The sequence below is a fragment of the Podarcis muralis genome, chromosome 4 (genome assembly GCF_964188315.1).
Source record: "Podarcis muralis chromosome 4, rPodMur119.hap1.1, whole genome shotgun sequence".
Lineage (NCBI taxonomy): Eukaryota > Metazoa > Chordata > Lepidosauria > Squamata > Lacertidae > Podarcis > Podarcis muralis.
Window position 1 is genome coordinate 15,679,011 of NC_135658.1, and position 26,618 is coordinate 15,705,628.

The following is a 26,618-nucleotide window of genomic DNA, read 5'->3' on the forward strand; positions in this document are numbered from 1 at the left end:
CCCTCCCATCTGGCTGGGTTCCCCCAGGCACTCTGGGTGGCTCCCAACAGAATAATAAAAACAGGCTAAAACATCAAACATTAAAAAATTCCCTAAACAGGGCTGCCTTCAGATGTCTTCTAAAAGTCAGGTAGTTGTTTTTTTCTTTGACATCTGATGGGAGGGCGTTCTGCACGGCAGGCGCCACTACCGAGAAGGCCCTGGTTCCCTGTAACCTCACTTCTCACAGCGAGGGAACCACCACCAGAAAGTCCTCGGAGCTGGACCACGGTGCTGAACAATGGGGGTGGAGACGCTCCTTCAGGTATACTGGGCCGAGGCCGTTAGCACCAACACTTTGAATTGTGCTTGGAAACGTACCATTGGCCTGATCCAGGTATTCCTATGCTACGTTCTTAGTGTGATGCATATCTACAGTATAGCTATAGCCATCCCTATCTATCTATATGGAAACATTGTCATAGATTCATTTAGCTCAGTACTGCTGACACCGACTCCCAATAGCTCTCTAGGGTTGCAGGCAGGAGTCTTTCCCTAGCCCTCCTTGGAGATGCTGAGGACTGCACTTGGAGCCTTTTGAATGCAAAGTCTGTGCTCTACCAGGCTTTCAAGCACTCAGCCACTCTGCAAAGGGCTTTATTTTATAAACAGGGTCTTACTGCGTTCTGTCTAGGGATACAGCTCTGCATTTCTATATACTGGACTCGAAACAAACACAGTTAACCATCCATTGCATTTCAAATCATACGTTATTGTAACGGCACCCACTAGTGGTTCCACCTGATAAAAGCCTTTCTTCTTTTTCCATTATGCTTCACTCTCAAGTTCCCTATTACTCATCCCTAGACTCATTTAGGGAACTCTTGAAAAGAGAAAGAGTAAGGAGGGGAGCAAATAGGATTCTTTTTTCTTCCCATTAGACAAATGAGAACTTTAGTGGCTATAGTCTAGTAGCTTTCCAAATGAAACGCTCTCTTAGGATAGCGGTAATCTCCAAAATTTACAGCAAAGGATAGGGTCGCATTGCCTTCTAGGCAAATTTAGGGAGCTGCATTAGCTAAAATGTATAGGAAAAAAGAAAGAAAGTGTTGGAAATGTAAAAAGGCAGATGGGGACTATTTCCAGATGTGGTGGACCTGCAATAAGGTAAAAAAAATTTGGGAAGCAATTTATAATGAACTCAAAAAAATATTTAGATATACTTTCCCCAAAAGACCGGAAGTGTGTCTATTAGGCTTAATAAGAACAGAAATTAAAATAGAAGATCAAAATTTGTTCATGTATGCTACAGCGGCCGCGAGGACCCTTCTGGCCCAAAGATGGAAAGTACAAGATATACCAACTATACAGGAGTGGCAGGCGAAGTTGACAGAATATGCAGAACTTGCCAAACTGACAGGGAGGATCCGGGACCAGGGAGATCAAAGATACCAAAATAACTGGAGTAAATTTATTGAATATTTAAAGAAGAATTGTAAAGAGGTCAAGACATTAGCAGGATTGACATAATACCTCCAATGTATAATAGTACTAATTTGAGAATGATGTGTGTGATGGAAAGAGGATAATTATACCAGTTGTGGGGGGGGGGAGGGTGGTCGTGACTCGGCAGAGTCAAAGGGAATGTATGGTGCTATTACAACTTGTTGGAAAAGAATATGTAAGGAAAACAATAAAAATTCACTTGGGGGAAAAAAAAATAGGGAGCTGCATGCCACTAGTAGGTGCGGCCAGAGCCAAAAGTGGAAGGAGCAAATAATAATAATAATAATAATAATAATAATAATAATAATAATAATAATAATACATTTGCACAGATGATTAGTTTCTACACACAGTCACACTCCTCTCTCTCTCTATCCTCCATTTAGCCAAGCAAGTGGCATTATCAGGGGCCAATGACATTCCAGCCAAGCGAAAACACTCAAGGATGGTGCAAAACGTGACCAATAAGCAGTGTTATTTTTCTATAAAAAGAGGTGCCAGAGCTAAGCAGATGGATAGCACAGTTGGTTAGAGCATGGTGCCGCTAACACCAAGATTGCAGGTTCGATCCCCATAAGGGACAGCTGCATAGCCCTGCATTGCAGGGGGTTGGACTAGATGACCCTCAGGTTCCCTTCCAGCTCCATAATTCTTTTATTCTAACTCACCACGAACCCTTGTCTTGTTCCCTTATAATGGCAATGGCACCCACCTGAAAGATGCCGGAACTGAGTTCAAGCAATTTGGGGGGGGGGGGCTGACTTTGAGAAAGGGGTGACTTTGAGAAAGGGGCTGTGCCTGGGGGGGAGAGTCGAGAGGGCCAGGCAAACGCACTTTGAGGGCCAAATTTGGCCCCCAGGCTTGAAGTCCTCAACCCCTGCCTTGCAGCGTCACTCTGTGGCAAGTTGCATGAAACAGCAAGTAACATTGAATCCAACATAGGTGAGTGTTTTGGGGGATTGGTGTTCCAGCATACAGCTCCACAGAAGCCCACAATCCAACATAGAACATCAATGGGCAACCACACTGATACACATCTCCCAAAGCTAACAACTAATATCCCTACAGGTAGGTAGCCGTGTTGGTCTGCCGTAATCAAAACAAAATTAAAAAAAAATTCCTTCCAGTAGCACCTTAGAGACAGACTAAGTTTGTTATTTGTATGAGCTTTCGTGTACATGCACACTTCTTCAGATACACTGAAGCAGAAGTCACCAGACCCTTATACACTGGTACCTCGGGTTAAGAACTTAATTCGTTCCGGAGGTCTGTTCTTAACCTGAAACTGTTCTTAACCTGAAGCACCACTTTAGCTAATGGGGCTTCCTGCTGCCTCCACGCCACCGGAGCACCATTTCTGTTCTCATCCTGAAGCAAAGTTCTTAACCCGAGGTACTATTTCTGGGTTAGCGGAGTCTGTAACCTGAAGCGTCTGTAACCTGAAACATATGTAACCCGAGGTACCACTGTATATAGTGAGAGGGTGGGGAGGGGTATTACTCAGAAGGGTAGTGGGAATGGGTGATTGGCAGATAGGTGTGGTAAACCTGTTGATGACTGTTAACAACTGCAATTGGTCTTACAGGAAAAAGCAAGGGGTGAGATGGCTAAAAATAGCTTTATCATGTATAATGAGATAAGAATCCAATGTCTCTATTCAGACCAGGTCTCTCCATGGTTTTAAGTTTGGTAATAAGTTGCAATTCAGCAACTTCTCTTTCCAGTCTGTTGCAACTTATTACTGATCTTAAAACCATAGATCAAGCAACCATACTGAGGAAAACTTCATCAGAACTGCGCAACCGATTGAAGCACGTGAATATCATCATGCTACTCTGCCTGGTTGCTAAGCAACATCTCCACCCATCTCCTTCAGGGCTGTGGGTTCGAGTCTCATGTTGGGTAAAAGGAATCCTCCATTGCAGACAGTTGGACTGGATTGTCCTTGTGGTCGTTTCCAACTCTACAATTTTGTGATGCTGTGACTATTGTTTTAATCCATCTATCAGTCTAATTATTGTCTCCCCAAACAGCTCACATTAATTTGAACAAAGAGAGGCCAGAATCTTCATCAGGCTCACAAACATAAACGCAGCCAGGAAGTGGAAGGAAAAGACAGAGTCGAGAGAACAGTTCTTTAAGGTCAGAATAAAGTGGTAAGTCATAAGACAGCATTTATAACCACTCTGGCTCAGGCTGGTTTTTCTTTTTTAAAAACCTAATTTTTGGGGGGAGGGTTCCCCATTTTTGAGTACTGGTTCTTGATGCTTGAGTGTAAACAACTGCAAAACTGTGGACTTTGAGCCTTTCAAACAACACAGGAGCCTAGCATGTCAGAATGTGACAAGCCAAAGTAACAGGGAAGTTGTGCTGTGATGCTGATATCCTGAGCTGTGCAGCACCGTCACAGCTGTACAGATGTTTAATACATTGATGAAGAAGATAGTTTTATTAAATTTATATCCCACCCTTCCACCCAAAGGTAAGCAAACATGCCACTGCTAACACAATACAATTAAAAATAAAATACCAACCTATTGAAAAAACATTTACAAACAATCACATACTCACACAGTTAATAATTTAAAGGGTACAGCCATAAGATGACCGGGTAAAAAGGAATGTTAATAAAGAAGGGGGCAGACACACCTCACCAGAGAGGATGTTCCATAAATGGTGAACTGAGAAGGCTCGTGAAGGATGTGCCAACCCAGCACTGCTATTCCTATATTTTCCCTTACATTTAGAATTACAGAAATCCTGTGAAACTAATTTATTTTAATGTCTTTCCTCCTCTATCTCTAGATGTTATGGATGGTTAATGGGACTTTATTATTAAACTGATGTAAAAAATATTTTATCACCCTTCTTGCCTCGTTTCTAAAATACACTCATACCAGAGCTCTGATTAACCTAAAAGTAGAGCAGCTACTGAGAGCCCAGCTCACATGCACGCTAAAAGCATCCTGTCTTGGGACAATGGAAAATAAATGGGGAGGCAAATGGATAGAAAATGTGGCGGTATATTTAAGTTTTTTGCTTTCTATGTCTTTTACAAGAGGTAATGGTGAGCAGGAGCAACCTACACATAGGGCTAAATCATTAACAAGTACCTATTAAGGCCTAGAGAGCTGGTTAGGAATGTACACCCAGGCTCAGGTTACCTGTGTTGGCCAGAGGAGGACTCTGATTGAACTAATGCACCAGTCACCCCAAGACTAAGCCATTGCTGAGACAACATCTTCCAAAGCTCAGCTAACAGGGCCCACGGGGAGCTGGCCAGGGTCCTGATTTGCCTTGCCCTGCAGTATTAATTACCATTTCCCTTGTGTTTCTCCAAGCCACAGTACAGGATAGGTAGATGGAAAGAAGATCCCTAGACCCAAAAGACAAACAGATATAATGTCTTCTGCTGGCTGTAGATACTTTTTGCATCCAAAATAGATGGCCACATCCCACCCACCTGTCTTTCCCCTTATCCACGTCCTAAAGCAACTGCTTCAAGTTGCTTCATAGTAAGGCCTGCCTCATCCCCACACAGACCCTACCTTGCACAGCAAAAGTAAAGGCATGTTAAACCTTAAACTGTAAATCAGATAGGATTCCCCACCACCACCACCTTTGAGTTGACCCAGAGATGCTGTTTAAGGCTTTTGCCAGCCTGATCTGGTTTTTGATGAGTCGCAAATGCTGCAGCTCTAAAACTCCACAGCTGCTCAGCACTGAACTCACACTTTAATGGGCTTTAGATTAGACCTTTTAAAGACCAGCCATATGACAGTACTGAAAAGGGAATGGGAGATGTATCATACACTGATAAATTGAGAAAGGAAAATAAAACCAGCAAAGGGACCATCAGAATATTTATTGAGGGCCGTAAATGTTCAGATGCAGGTGGTTAACTCATGCTACTAACTATGCTTGTATTCCACTGTCCACATTCATTCCCAGGCTCTGCTATCTTTATATTTTTGCCTTATCTCCATTCTCACATATTTTTGTAGCCAGAGTTGACAAACACCTTAGTATAAAACTGCCTGCTGAGACCTCTATAAAGGTTTGAGACAGATCATTATTGCTCCTAGTTAAACATTATTATAGGGCTAATATAACAGCTAGACTTTCCCATTCCAGTCCAAAAATGCTTACCCAACAATCTGCAATATCTCAAGGCAACATGATCGGGGAAGAAGCACAAATATTGAAAGTGTCACGTCAAGCAAACTAGGAAAATGAATATGTTGGATATTTTGGGTGCCAGTACTTTCGTTGTAAAAACAAAAATGTTGTAATGGGAATGGAGTCAGGTGAGATCACCTTTCTCCTAGGTTTTATGAACCAAGAGCTAAAGATGCTTCTTCATAGATTTCTGCAATGTAGATGGTTCGACTTGATGACCCTTGGGGTCCCTTCCAACTCTACAATTTAATGGACACCGATGTCTAGATGATGTTCTCTTAAATCAGCATTTACAGCTGGTGTCTTCTAGTTATAAAACACCCTTCCACCTAACTGGGTGGATGCTGAAGGCAAATAATTATGGTGGCTGGAACATAGTTAGTGAAGGAGATACACATTGGAGAGTTATTGAGATGGCTGGGAAGGATTGGCTTTGGAAGGGGAAGGCTACTAATAAAGGCTGTTTCCTTGAGAGTTGGCAAGACTAATGCTGCTTTGAAGACTGACACTGCCGGGCTGCCTACATCAACTCAGCATGTACATTTGTAAATAAACAGATACTAGTTTTATATATATATATATATATATATATATATATATATATATATATATATATATATTAAAAAACCACCACCCATAATTCTCTGGCACTCTCTTTTCAAAAGCAAATGGACTCTTCTAAATTCTAACAGAACAAGGAAGTAAGTGAGCATGAAAAGATGCACTTAAAACAGTAAGACAACAAGAAGATGAAACACCTGCTCAAGAGACCAAAAGATGCTCGAGTCGACCAAAACAAATGGGAATTAAACCAGCAAGACGCCTACTGCCTACCCACGTCAACCTCCCAACAATGCTTCACTTCTTTAGAATTACGTACGTTCTGCTTAAATACTTGGGAGGCTCATACATCTGTGCCAATAATAACTGTGTCACCAGGCAGCTTTGCCTTATTTACTTTGCTAAGGGATTTCTACCGCTGCCACCTCCCAGATAGCATCAAGTAGCTCATAAGGTTGATTCGGTTATAAAGAGAGCCGGCTGTGCCACTGTCGTTATTGTGAGAGCCAAGACAGAATTCCAGCAGCAAGTGTGTAAGTCTCAGATCGGCTTTTCTCCCCAGAGGCCTTTGGAACACAATAGCCCATGTATAGAAAGAGGGCTCTGCAAAATGGAAACCCCACACTGGCAATTCCAAATGGAACGGGGTGCATTTATTACTAATTGCCACATGCCAAGTAATCAGACAGCATTGATAACCTGTTGGGTGGCCAGTGAAACTCACAACAAACTGTACCTCCCTCTTGAGTGATTATTGCTCATTACTTTGGTGCAGGACGGTAGTCCCCAACAGTGGATATGCAGCCTTCTGTTGTGTTCCTTGTTCAGTGGATCAGTTACGTTTCTGCAAGATTTAACCTAATGTCATTTTGTTTTCTCCATTCTAAGATGGTTTAAAGGCTCGACTGCAGTACAGATGCTGAGCAGTGCTCCTTATTGGGCACACCAGTGTTTGGGGCTCTGGCACCGACTGCCTATTAGCCACACAACCTCCTATGCAAGTAGGTTATGTGACTTCCATATAAAGCCCTAAAGAACTCTGCACCAGGTTACCTGAAAAGCCGCCTTTCCCTCCACTGTCCAATAAGGGCATTAAAATCAGCAAACGGAACCTAGTTAGTTTTGCCGCAGCCTGATGAGTATCAGCTCATGGTAACACAGAGGCAGGCTTTTTCACTGGAAGCACCCATGTTGTGGAATGCTCTCCATACCAAAATACAAGCAGCCCCCTCGGTATTGGAATTCTGTCGGCTTTTGGAGACGCACCTGTTTGCCCAAACTTGAATTAGACAAACCCTGAGTGTGAATTTCCTGATCTAATTATCCGAATTAATCTTTCAATTGTTTGAATCGTTATGCTTCTTGGTGGGCTTGGATCATTATATATTTTAATAATGGGTGTGTTTTTCATATTTTGATGGAACTGTTTTATTGTATGTTTTAATTTAATGCGTGGGTTTTTCATAATTGATTTCACACTTGTAAACCACTAAGAAGCCATTTTGGCACGCAATCGGTATATACATTAATAAATAACAAAGCAATGGGTGCTATGCCCTTCCTCATGCTGTTACTTTGACTGTAGTTATCTATTGGTAGGTTACATCCAGCAAGTTACTCCTTGGAAATACATTTACAGCAACCTAGGGATAAATGTAGAAGTAATCCTGGCACAGCAGTTGACATGTACAATCTAATGTGAGTGCATTTCAGCTGAGCATTTCTGAGCAAGACAATCTTGCTGAGCCTGATGTTTTTCATCAATAAAATTGGAAATAATAATAACTGCCCCCCCATGATGCTGTAGATTATTACCTTCACTGAACACACAGTGCAAAGTTATGCACCAACTAAAATAGATTAGTGATTCCTAACCTAGAAGTTAAAAAACCCAGCGTAGAAGAATCCAGAAGGGTACTTTTAGAGGTGGTGGGTCTGAAAGATCCATGTTACCTAACCTGGAAAAAACACCATGCTTGAGTTTGAAAATTAAACCTGCTCTGCTCTCATATGTGCAGTCCAATTGTGGAATGTGGCAGCAGGTAGCATTTGTTGGCTACCATATTCTGCATGCCACAAAGAGTATGATCACCAGCAGTTAACAAAGATCACTTGCCCCTTAATTGCCTTAAACTACCCTGCCATGCTCACAAAGCTGGCAATTTTTCAAAATATCCCCAATGCAGGCTTTATTAGTGGGGCGCCTAGTTCATGTTTGCAACTGTAAGGATGGTGTTGAAGATCTGTGGGCAGTGTGTGTGTGTGTGTGTGTGTGTGTGTGTGTGTGTGTTGGTTCTGAAGTAATTATCATGGAGTGCAAAGGCTTGAGCAGATGAACGCAACAAGAGAGTCATTAAAGACCACAAGAACCGACAAAACCCATTCCAAAGGGATCTTGAGTAGCCTACTGAAACCTGCTAGCATCTGCAGACCTGGAACCCAGGGGTCACTGGGTTGAGCCAGTACAATGCACCCCTTTATGTCCTCGCAGCCCAGGAGAAAGACATGCCACAGGTTCAGTCGATTTCCCCAGAAAGATGCGGCTAATCTTCTGAAGCCCACGGGCAAAATTTAAATGCCGTCTTTACTTATCCAGGCGCACGCTACTCAAATCTCCCTTTCCCCCTCGCTCCCGTTTTTTTTCGCCCAGCCGCTTGTGGGAGCTGTCCGTGGTTCTGAACATTCGACAATGGCTCAGCCCGCGACCGAAGCCAGCTCTTTGCTTGATGAACGAAAAGGAACAGAGGCTGGCATTTAAATAATCAAGGAGTGGGGGGTTAAGGCATCCATGACAACCCCTATATGCCAAAGTGGGGGGGGGGAGGGAGGGGGAGAGTTGCTAACGAAGCGGAGGCTCTCTTTTGCTTTTTTTTTTTTTGTCATTCTATACATTGTGCAGATTTGTTATAGAACCTATATCATTTCTGCCTTTCTCATCTAAACCGCACCATCGAGGCTGATTTGCGTTGGCTCGGCGTTCCGAGAGCCTTCTGACAGCCGCGCAAAGTAAGGGAGAATAGCAAACACCAGACCCGCAACCCCCGTCACACAGAAAGAAATCTGAAGCGCTAACCAGCGCTTTGCTCCCCAAGGTCACGGGAAGAGGTCCGTGGCACAGGGCACCGAGGGGGGAGTGTGTCTGTGGGGAGAGACCCCCTTCCACACCGCCATCCCCTTTCTCTCAGGCTCATTTCAGCAGCAGCATCCGCTACTGCTTAAAAAAAATAAAATCACAACCCGGACACCCCCCCCCCAATGCACCCCTTGTCGTTTCCAATGCAAACCAGGACGGGATGCCAAGCCACCTTCTGAGTCCCAGTAGCAACTTCGAATTAACTGGATTTGCCCCTTAGGTGAGCCTGCATTTCCTACCTGGCATTGCAGCCTCAAGGAAGGCGAGCATGAAGATGGGCATTTCCACCTCCCCATCTCCCGCAATAAACACATATATACAGGTTGCATCCCTGCTGCGACCCGTTCAGGCTCACCTTTAGGATGCTTTAGGCAGATCCACCTCTCCCCCCAAAACACACACACACACAACCCTTCTCCCATCTCTATTGCCTTACCCGGTTCCAGAATCCAAGACACAGCCTGGCGTGAAGTGTCAGGTCCAGACAAGGATGGCTCGGGAGAGAGAGAGCAGAGAGGATGCTTCAGCCGGGATGCAGAATTCCTTCACTGCCAGGCAGAGGGAGAAGCGATGCCCTGGAGCTTCGGGAGGTCTTGCCTCCCCTCCCCTCCCCGGCAAGAGCAACTGGCCTTTCTTTCTTTTTTTCTCTGGTGGCAAAGAGACAAACGGCTGGAAAGGAGGAGAGGAGGAGATCCGCCTCCTCCCCTCGCCGCTTCCCTGCCTAGGGAATCAGATCTCGGATCCCTGGCCGATCCCAACGCCAGACCTTCCCTTCTCCCGTCGCCGCCTCCTGCTCGCCAGGTGATGGAGAGAGAAAGGAGGAGCGGCGCTCGGCCACCTTCGCTGGGTTCTTGCCCGGCGCGCGCGGAGAGTCGAGGCTCCGAAAGCCCAGCAAAGCGCGCTTGCCTTCTCCTCCTTCGCCTTCTCCTGGCGCCTCTCTCCGCTTCCGCCCCTCCTCTCCAGCACGCAACACGCGGCTCTCGCCACTTGGTCGAGTCCCGGAATCGTCCCTGTTCCTTAACAGGAGATAAAAGCAGGGGGCGATCAGCGGTGAGTGGCCCTCCTAAGGGCAGTCGTCCTGGACGGAAGGAGCCCCAGAGAAAGCCAAACGTTAGCAGATGGGTCAGACCAAGTTAAATCCTTGGCCCATCTAGCTCAGGAAGAACTTTCTGACGGTAAGAGGTGTTCCACAGTGGAATGGACTCCCTCGGAAGGTCCTTCCTTAGAACTGAGATGAGATGCGTCTTATCTCCATCAGGGTGGCCATCTGTCATGTATGATTTAGCTGAGATTCCTGCATCGCAGGAAGTTGGATTAGATGATCCTTGGCGTCCCTTCCAGCTCTGCAGTTCTATGGTTCTATGACCTGGTGGCTGCTCTCAGGGGTTGCAGACAAAAGGTCTCTCCCAGCCATACCTGGAGATGACAGGCATTGAACCTGGGACCTTCTGCATGAAAAGCATATGTTCCTGCCACTCAGCTACTGCTCAATCCAGGCATTGGCTGGTTTCACTACATTAAAGTCTGGCCAGGTCACTAAAGCAGCCTCAATTCTCAGTATTTTGAAATGGAAACAAAGGGTCTTTTTCTCTCTAGATTAGATGGGGAGCAATGGCCTGATGTGAAGCTCAGGTCATCAGGTTACCATAGGTGGTATGTACAAAGAAGACTCTTTGTACATGCAGAGAGACTTTCTATAAGCAAGGCTGGGAGAAATACAATCTCAGGGGGGAAGTGCAAGTGTTGCAGACAGAAAGTGCCAGGTCCAAACCCTGACATCTACAACTGGAAGGACTGGCTGGCAGGTGAGGAGAAAGACGTCTGCCTAGAATCCTGAACAGCAGCTGTCAATCAAGGTGGACCATATCCAGATGGGTGGACACACAATATTAGGACAGGTGGACAGATCGTCTGGCCCAATTTTCCTAAGAAAACAGGGCCCAGCTCACTGTACTGTGACAGATTTCTCCCAACTTTTGTGAATCTTTAAATATGTAACAACAATAATGTTAATCTTGCTGAGCATGTTTCAGAGACATGGGAAACATCCATACTGTTGGTTAAATCCAGATTGTGGGAGGGGAAAGGCAGCGATAGAGGAGAACATCATGTGGACAATGAAGGCTCCTGAAGCTTGCTGTCCATGTTAAGCAACAGTATGAATGAGCCCATTATCGCTGTGCTCCATACAACAATTCAATAAGGTGAGATGTTGTTGTCCTCTTCTTCCTGCTGCATCTGGGGCCAAGCAATGGGGGCTGCTTTATGTCTCTGTCTGCTGAGCTGAGGAAGTGGCGAGAGCTGAACTTGGGACTTGGCAAACCACACTTGCTACACCACACCAGCCATTTGCTTTTTGGCAGATTGCTTTCCACAGCACACTCAGTACCCACGAATACCAGGCTTTTGGAAACAAATGCAGGCTTACAACAACCCAACAGCTGTAATTCTGACTCTATAGTGGACAGACGGGTCAGAGTGATTCTGTTTAGTGTTAACAATTTGGGGAAAAGCAGCATAAAATATCCCCTTTTCTCATTCAGCTCATTCCCAACCCATCCTTAGAAAACCTTGCTTACCTCCAGGGTAACTGAGGATAAGTAAGATCATACAGTTTGTTGGAAGGGAGCCAAAAAGAAACCAGTAAGTGTCCAATCCCTTGCTAAATGATGACATGTTCCACTTACTAATCTCCCCAGAATCATCCACGGCATTCAGATCACTAGAAGAGAGTAGGCGCACATATCAGGAGCACATTCTGTGGGGGGGGGAGCTCCTGGCTTAGTGGTAACTACCTGTTTTGCATGGGGGGGGAGTTCTGGGAAGGGCTGGTGAAGACTGGAACTCTGGGGAGCAACTGTCAGTCAATGCCAACAGTACTGAGCTAGATGCATCAGTGGTCTAACTTGGCACCCGAAAGCTTCCTATATTCCTATGAACATTTGTAAAAAATTAACACTGTGTTTATTTTTTAATTCACTGGAACCGTTTATATCGCATGTTTCCATCTGAAAAGGCACCCAGTGCAGCTGTCTATAATCAGCTGGACAATAAAACCATAATAAAATATCCATATTAACGCAGATGCAGACAAAGGCAGAGAAGAACCACAATTAAAACAATGTTGGCTGGGTCTGAAAAAGCTGAAAGGGTACTGACAATACGGAAGGGATTTAGCCCTTGACTCCTTGAGGTAGGAAAACCTTTGAGCCCTGCCACTCCGGGAGTACGCTCTCTCTTTCTCTGCCTCCCCCCCTCTCTCACACACGAAAATCTTGATAGCTAAACCACCCACACCACCACCACTGAAATTCACATGCCCTTTCTCAGTTGCTTCCACCCACTTTTTGAAACAGAACATAAGAACATAAGAAGAGCCTGCTGGATCAGCCCAATGGTCCTGGTCTCCCTTCCTGTGGTTTCCAACAACTGGTATTTAGAATTCCCCAACATTCGTTTCATGTATGTCATTTCCTCAGAAAACAGAGGTGATTTGTAAGCATTAAAGCCCATTTCTTTGTCATTTTTTTTAGTGGCTCCTACCAAATGTGTGAAGGCAGCAGGGAGAGCACTCCCTAAGTGGGTTTACCAAATAACTTGTCTCCTCCGGCATATAGGCAATAATGATAATGTTCTCTGTGATCTTGGCCCAGTGTTAAGTGTGGGGGTCTTCAGATCCTCTTAGCTAAGAGACCCTTTCTTTACAGCGAATAGACTACAAAATATATAAAATCAGCATAGATATTGAGATCTCTCTCCTTCCTGACTAACCAACTGATGCTGCCTGAAATGGGAGCTCAGTTTCCACTTAGCCTTTTACAAGTCCTGTATCTTTGGGGTCACAGCATCTGTAGATGGAATCACAGAATCACAGAACTACAAAGTTGGAAGGGATCCCAAGGGGCAAGTCCAACCCCTTGCCATGCATAAATCTCAACCAAAGCATCCATGCCAGATGGCCATCCAACCTCTGCTTGAAAACCTCCAAGGAAGGAGAGACCACAACCCCACAAGGGAGACTTGTCAAACAGCTCTTGCTGTCAGAAAGTATTTCCTGATGTTTAGTCGGAATGTCCTTTCTTGTGCCTAGAAACCATTGGTTTGGGTCTCCAGAGCAGGAAAAAACGAGCTTGCTCCATCTTCCATGTGAAAGCCCTTGAGATGCTGCATATGTAGACTCCTATCATAGCTCCTCTCAGTCTCCTCTTTACAGGCTAAACATCCCCAGCTCCTTCAACCTTTCCTCACAAGGCTTGGTTTCCCTGCCCCTGATCATCTTGGTTGCCCTCCTCTGCACACTTTCCAGCTTGTCAATACCCTTCTTAGATTGTGTTGTCTGAACTGGACACAGTGCTTCGAGTGTGGCCTGACCAAGGCAGAATAGAGTGGCACTATGACTTCCCTTGATCTGGACACCATACTTCCATTGATTATGCTCAGGTCTAGTGATCAGATGCTGATGAACAAGATATTCATGGTAACCTTTTAGGGCAGAGCTTTCCAAACTTCTCATGTTGGTGACACACTTTTTAGACATGCATCATTTCACGGCACAGCAATTCAGTTTTACAAGCAAGCCAGAGGTTAAACTATCCCCTTTCCAGCCCCAGGAGGGGCACGGGGAGCATTTGTGTGACACACTAACAGTTTGGAAAGTTCTGTCTTGGGGCCATTATTTTATGGGAGTACCCAGCCTCTAAATAGGGAAGGGCCACAGCTCTTTCCATTTAACAGGGGATACAGCAATGCCTCTGGAGTAGAACAGTTCAGTGGGGAAGCAGATAGCAAGTGCTGTATAAATAGATTGTAAGGGCAACACTTAGACAGTGTCAAACAAGGCAGAGCAATGGTGTAATGGAGAGCCCATGGAATAGCAGCAAGACACAAGCTTTCCCATGTAGAAGATCTTAATCTCCATTCCTAGTAGTACCTCCTGCTCAAATGTTCTCCAAGAGAAGGCCAGGAAACCTGTAGCCCTCCAGATGACACCGAGTTGCAACTCCCATCACCCATGACTGTTAAGCATGGGCTGTTGGGAATTGAGAGCATGGCTGGGATAAAACCTCTGCTTGAAACTTTGAAGGAGCATGCTGGACATTGGGCTTGCAAGCAGCAGGTGACAGCAGCCAGGCTCAGAGACGGCAACTGCAATCCATTTCACACTTACCTGGAAGGAAGTCTCATTTAATAGGAGTAGATATGCATAGACTTGAACAATGAGGTTCAAGTTCCAGGCCACATCAGTGGCTTAGTGTGGGTTGCCAGCGCCCGGGGCCACACAGAGGGGTGGGTGGGAGGAAAATGGACAGAGTATGCATGCACATTCAACAGCATAACAGCATCCACATCACCCAGGAAAATGCAGCCGCAGAGATAAGAAAAGAAGTCGTTCTGTTGTCTAGAGAGGACATTTCCTGGCTTGCACAGAGAAGCTGTTTTCAACAGAGCCCAGTGATGGAAGCACACAGATGTACTGAGGCAGCACTGGATGCTGAAATTTTGCAATCCCTAACAATTTTGTGCCCAGGGCAACTGTCCCTGTGGCTCCCCTCTATGCCACTGGGCCATATCACTCCTTTATGCTGATAAAGCTAATAGAGCACAATATTGTCTATACTAGCTGACATCAGCTGCCCAAGATTTCAAGCAGGCCGTCTTTCTGAGTCTTACCTGGAGATGTTAGGGATTGAACCTTCAAGCTGGGACCTGTGGCCAATCGAAGGATGTGCTCTATGCCTCAGCTACTTAACCCCTTGCAATGTAAATGCTCGAGACTGACAGGAAGCTACCTATGCCAGACAATTGGTCCAGTTAACTCAGTATTGACTAGCCACTAGCTAGCTGTGCCTTTTCAGGGTTTTGGATGGGAATCTGCCCAGCCTTCCAGGAGATGCAATGACCTGTTGTAGGCAAAGCCTGGGCTTTACCATCAAGTCCCAACTCTCCCATTAGCATTCTTTCAATGGCCACAGGATTTCATGTGCAGTATCTCAGGACTTTTGTGAAAAGCCACCCTCCTGCTTCCTATTTTCATGCACAAATCCCAGTCTGGCTGGCTTTCCTTTTCAAGACCATTACATTCTTTTTATGAATTTAACATATGCAATAAAATCAACATTTCAGACAGCATTTTTGAGCATTTCATGCCCACACTTTCTGCACTCCCTTTAAAATAACCCAGCAAGACAGGTCAGCCTTATTATCAGCCCTGCGATGCACACTGAAGGGACTCCTGAAGAGGGATGAGCTTGAGAAGATGCATTTTGCATGAGGATCTCTGGGGAATTCCTGGTAAAGGTGAAATGGGGGCTTCATTTGCAGACATTTAAGGTGATCACATACCACTTTGAGCAGTTATGCAAGTGTTTACAGTTTGCAAAGGGTGCTGGGAGGTGTTAGGAGGCTCTTCACAGGCTGCAGTTCCCAGAATTCTTTGGGGGAAGCCATGACTGTTAAAGCAGGATAAGAGAGCTTTGAATGTACAGTATGGATGTCCACCTTCCAGTTCAGGTGCACAATTGAGCCTCAGCTACAAGACCCGCTCTCCTGGCAAAGAGATCCGCCATCTCTCAATTACAGTGTTATGCCATATGACAAAAGGTATCCAGTTCAGGAAGCCTTTTGTTTCAGCTAACCTGCAATTTTTAACCCATACCTAAACTTCAGTTGCCTTGTATATTTTGTGTGAGTGCGGTGTGTTGAATTTTAATTGGGCTGCCTCCAATGCCCATCATCCTCAACAAAGACCCACTGAGATGAAAGGACATGCCTAACTTAACCCCATCATTCCAATGGATCTAGAGACACCCCAATGTAGTTCTGGCTTTTCATGGTTGTGTCAGCCATCAGAAGGGCAGGGGGAAAAAATGGAATACATTTCATCTTAAATTTATATATTTTATGGTAAAGAATGGAGAGAGAGACTAAGGGCTTAGTGAGCATTTATCCTGATGTGCTTGCACAAAGCTTAAGCGGAGGTTAGATTATATCTAGTTCTCACTGAGCATCATTTATACTCTTTTGTTTGTCAATGGTTATAGGAGAAATTCCGTCCTGCATTCACCCTGATTTACCTGCCAGGTCCTTATACCGCCTTCCCATCCGTCATTCCATCTCATACTTTCCCCATCACTTTCCTAACCGCAAAAGCCTTGTTCATTTCTCCTCCCTAAGCGGATGATTTGTCTCTCTAGGACGACTGAGCCCTTTCATAGCACCAATATCAGTCGTTTAGATCCCTCCCCGCAAAAAACCCAAAACAAAACCCAGCGATAAGTCTGTGCGTGGAGGCACTTCCCATCGCCAAGGGTTGCAGGGGGCGTCATCCTCTGCAATTTTGCCCTCCGGGGGGTGGCGCACCCTGGCGCCCGCACACTCGCACGTGCGCTCGCTTTGTCCGTCCGCACTATTGCGAAGCAGCGGCGTTGAGGAGGGGGGGCGTCTTTTGTCAGGAAGCTTCTCCAACAACAAACAACAACAACGGAAAGGGGGGAGGATTTCTCTTTGGCAGCAAGCTATTACATTAAAAAAATAATCCTACTTTTAAGTAACAGCTGATCTGGCATTTAACTGGGAATTGGGGCTCTGCCCGCATTACTCCGCTCCCCCCACCGCCCTCCGCCCCACTCACCAGCACCACCGCGATGCATTTGCAGCGAGAGAGGATTAGGCGAAGAAGAAGCACATCCATTTTAGAGAATTAACATACTTTAGAGAAGGCGGGGGCGATTCCTAGCATTGTTTATTCACACACGCACACACATATACATTAGATTTCCCTTCCCCGCCCCCAGCACACATACACAAAGGCTGCAAACAGGAGGTGACCCACATCTCATCAAGCCCACCTTCTAGAGAAGCCAGTAGCCCCATTCATTTAAAAGCGAGGAGGGAGATCTCGAAGATTGGACACCTTAGGGGGGTCCTCAACCTTGCCAGGAACGACCCTGGCGGCTGTCAGGTCAAGGTGACTTTCTCAAACTTGCAGAGGTAGAGGGGCTCCCTCCCCGCGGTGGGGGGCGGGGCGGACGGAGGGGGAACGAGACACCTGGTATCACACACACACACACACACACACCCCTGTCCTCTTGACACCCATCTTTGCGCGCGGCGCGCTCTCCATCGCAAACGCGGGAGGCGGTGGATGCAGCTTACCTGTCCGGAGGTGGGAGGGCGGATCGTGCCGTGGGGGGAGAGGGGAGGGGTATCCCTCTGGCCTCACCAGAAGTCCGATCTGAGCTCCCTTAGCAGCCCGGTCGCGTTCCCCACGCGCAGAGAGACCCTCCCTGCTCTTCACATCTTTGCAACCCCGCACGGTCTCCTGCAGCAGAGAAGCCCGCGAGGGAGGCAAGCAGAGCCGGGCAGCAACAGCCTCCGCCTCGCCCCACTGCAGAAGCCGCTAAGCGAGGGCGTGTGTGCGCCTCGCACGTGTTTCCTCCGGCCGGCTATGGTGGCGGCGCGCAGCTGGGAGTCCAGGCGGCCGCTTCCACCGGCGAGCCATCAGTCTCTGGCATCTGCCTCAGGACGGCTTATGATTCTTGGGAGCGCAGGACGAGGGTGACGCTGCGCCCCCTCGCGGCCAGGCCGGGGCGTCTCTCGCTCAGGTTTGCCCCAGCTGCAAACCCTTGCTTGGACAGGGAGGAAAGGCAGGTGAGAAATATAAGACACATATAGAAAGAAGACGCCGCCTCGCCTTACATCTTCAGCGCTGGGTGACTTTCCTAGAAGGGACTCCTAGGAAGCGACCTGGACGAGACAGGTTAACCTAGATGTGAGAACGCAGGGGGATATATTTAGCCAAAGCATTTGAGCGCAGATCAATAAAGGGACGGAGACAGTCTAGGGAGAAGACATTTAATCCTTCTTTCGAGGAAGGTTTGTTGGAAGAGAGCCAGAGAGGGAAGAGAGAGAGCTGGTCTGGCGGGGGTCGCTTTCCCTGGATATACAGCTATTGTCACTGTCACATGCAGAGTATTTGTAGGAACACTTGTTGTTGTTGTTTAGTTGTTTAGTCGTGTCCGACTCTTCGTGCCCCCGTGGACCAGAGCACGCCAGGCACTCCTGTCTTCCACTGCCTCCCGCAGTTTGGTCAAACTCATGTTAGTAGCTTCCAGAACACTGTCCAACAATCCCGTGCTCTGTCGTCCCCTTCTCCTTGTGCCCTCAATCTTTCCCAACATCAGGAACACTTGTAGGAACTGCCTTATGCAGTCAAAACATTGGTCCATCTAGCTAAGTACAGTGGATGCTCGGGTTGTGAACATGATCCGTGCGGCATGCACATTCGCAACCCACAGTGTTTGCAACCCACAGCACCGCGTCTGCGCATGCGCGGGTTGTGATTCGCGCTTCTGCACATGCACAATTTTGTGTTTCAGTGCATGCATGAGCGCTAGAACCCGGAAGTAACCTGTTCTGGTACTTCCGGGTTTCAGTGCGTCCGTAACCCAAAAATGTGCAACCTGAAGCGTCTGTAACCCGGGGTGTGACTGTATTGTCTACACTGTCCAGTAGCAGCTTTCTGGATTGAATCATAGAATTGTAGAGTTGGAAGAGACCCTGGGGGTCATCTAGTCCAACCCCCTGTAATGGAAGAACATGCAGCATTCCCAGAACCACACTCTAACCAGTTGAGCTATCGAGGCTGACGCAAATTTCAGACAGCCTTACCTGGAGATGCTGGGGATTGAACCTGGGATCTTCTGCTTGCAAGGTAGATGCTCTGCCACTGAGCTATGGCCCTTCCCCATGCTAGGACCACCATGATAAGCAATGGACCTTACCAAGCAGGGCAGGTCCACCCATCAGGCAAGGTGAAGCAACCACCTGAGGCAGCAGAATCCACAGAGGCAGCAGGTCCTGCCTCCAAGGCCCCATCACCTGCTAACCTGCAGCACACTCCATGATTCTAACAACAACAACAACAACAAAAACAACAATTTCACATAGCCAAGTTTGGGCTGATGCCGATGGATGGTAGTCAGTCAAGTTTTACTCAGCATAGACCCATTGGAATTAATGGACCTAGCTTCACTGCATTCATTGATTTCAGTGGGTTCTCTCTGAATAAAACTTAGTTGATTATTTTCTTAAAATGTGTCCACTGCCCCCCAAAAGGGATGGCAACCCCTGACTGAACCAACAAAGCTGCCAGTTGGTTGGAGAGGTTGACTGCAGACAAGCATTTCGGCACAGGAAGAACCATCAGTGGTATCGTGGCTACTGAGTGCATGTCATCCTCTTTAGAGATTCCCCTCTGAGTGCCCCTGCCAGATGGTTAGAACAGCTGGAACAAAGATTAAAGCCTTGCAAAATCAAAAGGAGGAGGAAAGCTTTGGCACTTGTCTACCTAATGTGTGTTATTAACCTTCTCATCAAATGCCTTACAGGGGGAAAAAGAAGGAAGGTCTTTCATATTTGCTTTGAAAAGAAAGATGGACTAGGACAGGCAGATGCTTGTTAAATCTGATTGTATTCAGCAACTGGGTGCCCTGGCTGTAGAACCTGCCTCTTTGTGCGATGAACATAATCCTATGTATGGCCAGTTATTCTGACTTCAGAGATTGGCTGGGACTGGCAAAAAAGGTTGTAGAATGCAGTCCTTCTGTTCAGAGTTCCACCCATCCACTAGCCATGCTCACTTCCATGATACCCCTATATTACACAATTCCCTCTTTTTCCATTCCACATGCACACACTGAGTCCCCATCCCCAACAGTATGCTCAGTCTTCAACAAGACGTAATGGAATTCACCTCCTTAGAGGTTTTACCCCCTCCCAGACCTGCCAACATCTCCTCCTCTGCATCTCCTCTATATATATATAATGGAGAGGGAGCACGGTTCCTGGAAAAATGACTTTGGCAATTCCACCCATCATTGACAACACAGAATTGTGGCTTTAGACGCAATCCCCAGAACATAACCCCTGCGTAAGTTACTCTTTCGTTTTCGTTTTGAAATAATACGGTCAGGGCACCATAATCTGTTCAGTGCTTTAGGGTCTCTACAGATCTCTAAAAGTCTTCATCCAGCCATGGTCTAACCCAGGGGTCTGCAAACTTTTTCAGCAGGGGGCCAGTCCACTGTCCCTCCGACCTTGTGGGGGGCCAGACTATATTTTGAAGGGGGGGGGGGAATGAACGAATTCCTATGCCCCACAAATAACCCAGAGATGCATTTTAAATAAAAGGACACATTCTACTCATGTAAAAACACGCTGATTCCCGGACGGTCTGTGGGCTGGATTTAGAAGGCAACTGGGCCGGATCCGGCTCCCAGGACTTAGTTTGCCTACCCATGGTCTAACTCCCCTGGTCTAAGCTTTGTGCATGCAAATGAGGATGGATGCTGAACAAACAGGCTGTCTTCTGGAGCAGCAGAGATCTTGCACAAGATGTCACAAGAAGAGCACAGGGAGGTGATTTGTGTGTGTGGGGGGGGGGGGTGTTGCTTCTCTCCGTACAGCAAAACATTTGTGATCCTCTAAGCCAGATGGCTTAATAGGCAAGTCTCCAGCTCATAGCACCAATATGATGGAATTGATAGATTGGCTGAGTGTGATCAGGGAGGCTCAAGCTCAGATCCCTCCTCACCTGTACAGAAAGCAGGAGCCAGCAAAGCTCGGAGAATAAAGGAGCTGGCCAAGCTTGGAGAAATCATCTTCTCTGTGAACAGCGGAACCAGACTGTGCGCTGCTCTTGTGCTCATTCTATTACTGTACCAGTTGCTGTATTGTGTTCTTGAAACTGTGGGTGGGATGGCTCAATGGCAGAGCATACCTTGCGTGCCAAAGCACACAGGTTCAATCCCTGGCATCTTCAGGCAGGGTTGGGACAGATCCCTGCCTAAAACATCGGGAGAGTCACTAATAATAATAATAATAATAATAATAATAATAATAATAATAATTTATTTGTACCCTGCCCATCTGGCTGGGTTTCCTTAGCCACTCTGGGCGGCTTCCAACAAAGATTAAAAATACACTAAAATGTCATACATTAAAAACTTCCCTGAACAGGGCTGCCTTCCGATGTCTTCTAAATGTCAGGTAGTATGCGCCCCCCCCCATCTGACTGGGTTATCCCAGCAACCCTGGGCAGCCTCCAACAAATTAAAACATAACACAACATCAAACATTACAAATTTCCCTATACAGGTCTGCCTTCAAATATCTTCTAAAAGTTGTATAGTTATTTATCTCTTTGACATCTGATGGGAGGGCATTCCACAGGGCTGGCGCCACTACTGAGAAGGCCTTCTGCCTGGTTCCCTGTAGCTTTGCTTCTCACAATGAGGGAATCGCCAGAAGGCCCTCGGCACTGGATCTTAGTGTCCGGGATGAACAATGGGGGTGGAGACGCTCCTTCAGGTATTCTGGGCCGAGGCTGTTTAGGGCTTTAAAGGTCAACACCAACACTTTGAATTGTGCTCGGAAAAGTACTGGGAGCCAATGTAGGTCTTTCAGGACTGGTATTTTTTTGGTCTTGCGGCCGCTCACAGTCACCAATCTAGCTGCCATATTCTGGATTAGTTGTAGTTTCCGGGTCACCTTCAAAGGTAGCCCCACGTAGAGCGCATTGCAGTAGTCCAAACGGGAGATAACTAGAGCATGTACCACTCTGGTGAGACAGTCTGCGGGCAGGTAAGTGTAGACAATTTTAGCTAGGCAGACCGATGCCGTGACTCCGTATATGACTGCTTTCTATGCTCTTGTTTTAGTCAGGAAGATCAGAATTAGATCGAAAGATTGCTTCCACGCTAGAATCCCTCCTCTACAAAGAACTATTATGTTCTAAACAAGTAAAGTAATTTGCTTGGAAATAACAAACCGCCTTCCAAAAGTGGCCGCTCTATCTGGCCTCCCTAGTGATTGTTTTAGAAGGTAATTGAAGGGCAGGGTGTGATTTGGCTAAAATAAAAGGGAATCAGAGGGTGTGAGTTACAGACAGGACACCCAATTGTTGTTGCTGTTGTTTAGTCGTTTAGTCGTGTCCGACTCTTCGTGACCCCATGGACCAGAGCACGCCAGGCACCTCTGTCCTCCACTACCTCCCGCAGTTTGGTCAAACTCATGCTGGTAACCTCGAAAACACTATCCAACCATCTTGTCCTCTGTCGCCCCCTTCTCCTTGTGCCCTCCATCTTTCCCAGCATCAGTGTCTTCTCCAGGGAGTCTTCTCTTCTCATGAGGTGGCCAAAGTACTGGAGCCTCAGCTTCACGATCTGTCCTTCCAGTGAGCACTCAGGGCTGATTTCCTTTAGAATGGATGTGTTTGATCTTCTTTCAGTCCATGGGACTCTTAAGAGTCTTCTCCAGCACCATAATTCAAAAGCATCAATTCTTCGGCGATCAGCCTTCTTTATGGTCCAGCTCTCACTTCCATACATCACTACTGGGAAAACCATGGATTTAACTATACGGACCTTTGTTGGCAAGGTGATGTCTCTACTTCTCAAGATGCTGAGGACATCCAAAGGGAAGTATAATTCTTCACACAGCACATAGTTAAACTATGGCATTCCCTGCCGCGTGAAATGGAGATGGACACCAACTTAGATGGCTTTAGAAAGGGATGAGGAAAATTCTTGGAAAATAAGGCTCCCAATGTTAATTGGTGAGGATGACGAAATTGTAGCTCCAGTATCAGAGGCAATTTGCCTCTGAACACCAGCTCACTATGGCTTCCTAAAGGCATATTGGCTAACCACAGTGAAAAATGGGATGGTTGACTAGACAGGATATTGGTCTGATCCCAAAGGAGTCTTCTCATGTGGACTTCATTAATTAAGCCTGTCTATAATCTTATTTGTTTTTCTCTCTCTCATTACTGTTTCATTATTTTTTCATTTGCTGTTCATTTTCCATTTCTTCATTGATGAGATCCAGCTTGTCTTCTGGTGTCCACACTTTCAGAGTCTTCCATTCAAATGGCATGGAATTAGTTGGCTTTATGCTTCTCCCCTAAAGCATAAATTTTGTCAACTTTTGGAGAGATTGGACAAAGAGTCTTCATATTTCATAAGCAATTCATCAGTTCCAGCATCCTCTAAGCTTTCAGTGGAGACCTTCCCTGTCTTTTCCTGCTTGTAGCTTTGGCAGTTTCAGATCAAATGGCATGAAATTTCCAGATGTCCTACTACACTATGTATGCATCAAGCCTGCCAGGATTGAGAAAGGTTGGACAAGGGACCCCCATTTTACGATCAGTTAAATTGGAGTGACATTCTTTAAGCTATCCATTGGTTTCCGCTTAAGATTTGATGGTTTTCATGAGCTACCACTTTCAGAGCATTCCAAGGTCCTCTTTTCCTACCAAATGTATCCATTTGCTAAGCATGCTGAAATATACTCGGAGTTGAGTGTGAATTTCATGCTCTTTATTCAGCTCATAATAACAATGAATGAAGCTTCCCCCAAAATGTCTAGCTATATATACATTATTTACACAATGGGCCCCGTGTGATTCGCTAATTCTGGGCTGCTCCTGTAGGCCAATCAGGTTGTGGATTCACTTCCTCCAGAAGCCTGATTGGCTGCTCCTGCAGGTCAATCAGGTCACTGATTCACTTCCACCTGGAGCTGGATTGGGTGGCTCCTGCGAACCAATCAGACTGCTGCATTCTGGATCCTATTGTTCTAGGATTCAGCTCAGTACATAACACAAGCCATCCAGCTCCTCTTGTCAACGTCCTACAAGAAATGAATGGGATAAACACAATGAAAGCGTTTCATTCATGTCTCCCATTTGTACATAACCGTAGAGATCACCTAGTTCAGCCAATCACTCCATGTAAGATCTGCAATGGAGGATGCAGCTAGGGCATCCCTGAGAGTTGACCTTCTAGCCTCTGCTTAAAGACCAGTGGAGATCCCCCCACTTCCCCAAGTCAGGCTGTTAGACTTTCAAACAGCTCTTACTGTTATGGATGTTTCTCCTAAAGTTTACCCCCAATATTCTTCCCTGCAATTTCCACTCACTAGTCCTCCATGAATGTGTCTCTTCCTTTTTTGAAGTTAACCAAGTTGTTGGCCTTCACGACCTCCATAGTTTAACTGTGTGAAGAAGTACTTTATTCAATCCCAAATTCTCCAACACTCAGCTTCACCAGATGTCCATGAATTTTCATGTTACAATAAGCAATTTTCTCCTTGCCGTGCATAATTTCATAAACTTCTATCCTCCCACCTCTGACTCACCTCTTCTCCAAACTGAAAACTCCCAAATGCTGCAACCTGTCCTCAGAGTCACTCCAGCCCCTTGATCATTTTGAATGCTCTTGTCTGGCCGCCTTTCATATACAGTGGTACCTCTGGATGTGTTTGCATCCTGAGTAGAACGTAACACGCGACTGAGCATCTGCGCATGCGCGGGCCGTGATTCGCTGCTTCTGCGCATGCCTGTCATTTTTTAGCATCTGCTCATGCGTGAGCGGCGAAACCCAGAAGTAACGGGTTCCGTTACTTCTGGGTTGCCGCAGAGCGTAACCTGAAAACGCTCAACCTGAAGCGACTTTAACCCGAGGTATGACTGTATTTGAAAACCATTATCATACCCTCCTCTTAATCTCATCTTCTCCAGGCCAAGCATAACCCAGCTCTTCCAACCATTCCTCCTAGGACTTGGTTTCTATATTTTCATTCATTTCTCACGGGAATGAATGGGGATGAATTTGCTTAGCTCATCCCTGAGTTTTGTAAATGAATGAACAGCCTGACTTCCCAGAGGAATCAGGTTACCCAACGTGGGAAACAGGATGTTGGCCATTGGCTTCATCCATCAAGGCTCTCCTTGTGTCCTTAGCTTTGCACATTCCACTTGTGTCCCTAAAAAACAGCCCAGAGCTCTCAGAGGTACAACAAGAAAAGAATCACATGGACTGGCCCTAATTCTGTTGCTTTACTGTTGCGCCAGCAATTTGGGGGAAAAGAAACCAGGTTTTTACACTTACAAGGAGGGGAAGGAAGAGAGGTTGACACAGAATATAAATAAAGTGATCTGCAGTCGTGTAGAACTGCACTGTTGCTATTGAGACAGGGCCGGTGAAAACAACAACAAGAAGAACCAGCCTCGCCAATGAGGCCTAATCAAAGCTCCCTTGCTTACAGAGTTATGCCAGGACAAACTTCTCATTGATTCGAGAGACATTGGTTTGCTTGCCTGCAGATCTCAGGTTTCTCGCGCCAGTCTCAGTCCTGTTTCACAGTTTGTTCAAAGGCATCCTCTGACTTTTAATGAGAACTTATAGCCTCTCTTCTTTGCCTTTATGGCCACCCACGGCCATTTAAAGACTCTGCAGATGGGTTGGCTTCAAAGCCTAGGATTAATGGACCTTTATCGAGAGTCCGCCTGCCAACCTAGCAGTTCGAAAGCACCCCCGGGTGCAAGTAGATAAATAGGGACCGCTTACTAGCGGGAAGGTAAACGGCGTTTCCGTGTGCAGCTCTGGCTCACCAGAGTAGCTTCGTCACGCTGGCCACGTGACCCGGAAGTGTCTGCGGACAGCCCTGGCTCCCGGCCTCTAGAGTGAGATGAGCGCACAACCCTAGAGTCTGGCAAGACTGGCCCGTACGGGCAGGGGTACCTTATCAAGAGTCCATGACAGCCTCTACTGGGCTGGTTTCTTTTGGCTCAGGTAGATGGAAGATTATTATTCGGACAGGAAAGTGCCGTTAAAGTGCAGGAGTTGAACACCATTCTACCATTATAATGCCTTAATATGAGGGAGTCATCCTTCTTCAAGGCTTCCCAGAGACAGCTAGCTGGCCACTGTGAAAACAGGAAGCTGAACTAGGTGGGACTTTGGTCTGATCCAACAGGGGTCTTATGTACGGATGTAAGAAGAGCCTTCTGTATCAGCTCAATGGCCCACTTAGTCCAGCATCCTCTTCTCACAGTGGCTACACCCAGGTGCCTGTGGGACACCTACAAGCAGGACAACAAGCGCAACTGCACTCTCTCATCCTGTGGTTTCCTGCAACTGGTATTCCAGTGCTTTACCAACTGCACTGGCTCCCGGTGGAGTACAGGGTCAGGTTTAAGGTGCTGCTTTTGACCTTTAAAGCCCTATGAGGCCTAGGACCCACGTACCTATGGGACCGCCTCTCCTGGTATGCCCCGCAGAGGACCTTAAGGTCAACAAATGACAACATTTTGAAGGTTCCAGGTCACAAGGTGGTTAGATTGGTCTGCACACAGAATACAAATGATGTTGGAGGAACCAAAATTTTCTTTTTTTATATAATATATTTTTTATTCTTT

At 46.4% G+C, this 26,618-nt stretch overlaps 1 protein-coding gene across 5 annotated transcripts in view; it reads right to left on the bottom strand.

The window, feature by feature from the left end:
* The window catches only part of GRM5 (glutamate metabotropic receptor 5), a 259,730-nt gene extending 241,830 nt beyond the window's left edge, over window positions 1-17,900 (bottom strand). For 2 of the 5 annotated variants that reach the window (XM_028726027.2, XM_028726028.2), the window contains exon 1: window positions 17,513-17,900. The gene's annotated coding sequence lies outside the window, so the exon portion shown is untranslated. Of the gene's footprint in view, window positions 1-9,794; window positions 10,316-17,512 lie in introns of those variants that run through there. The other 3 variants (XM_028726026.2, XM_028726024.2, XM_028726025.2) reach the window with 3 other exon arrangements.
* Between the last annotated feature and the right edge of the window lie 8,718 nt (window positions 17,901-26,618).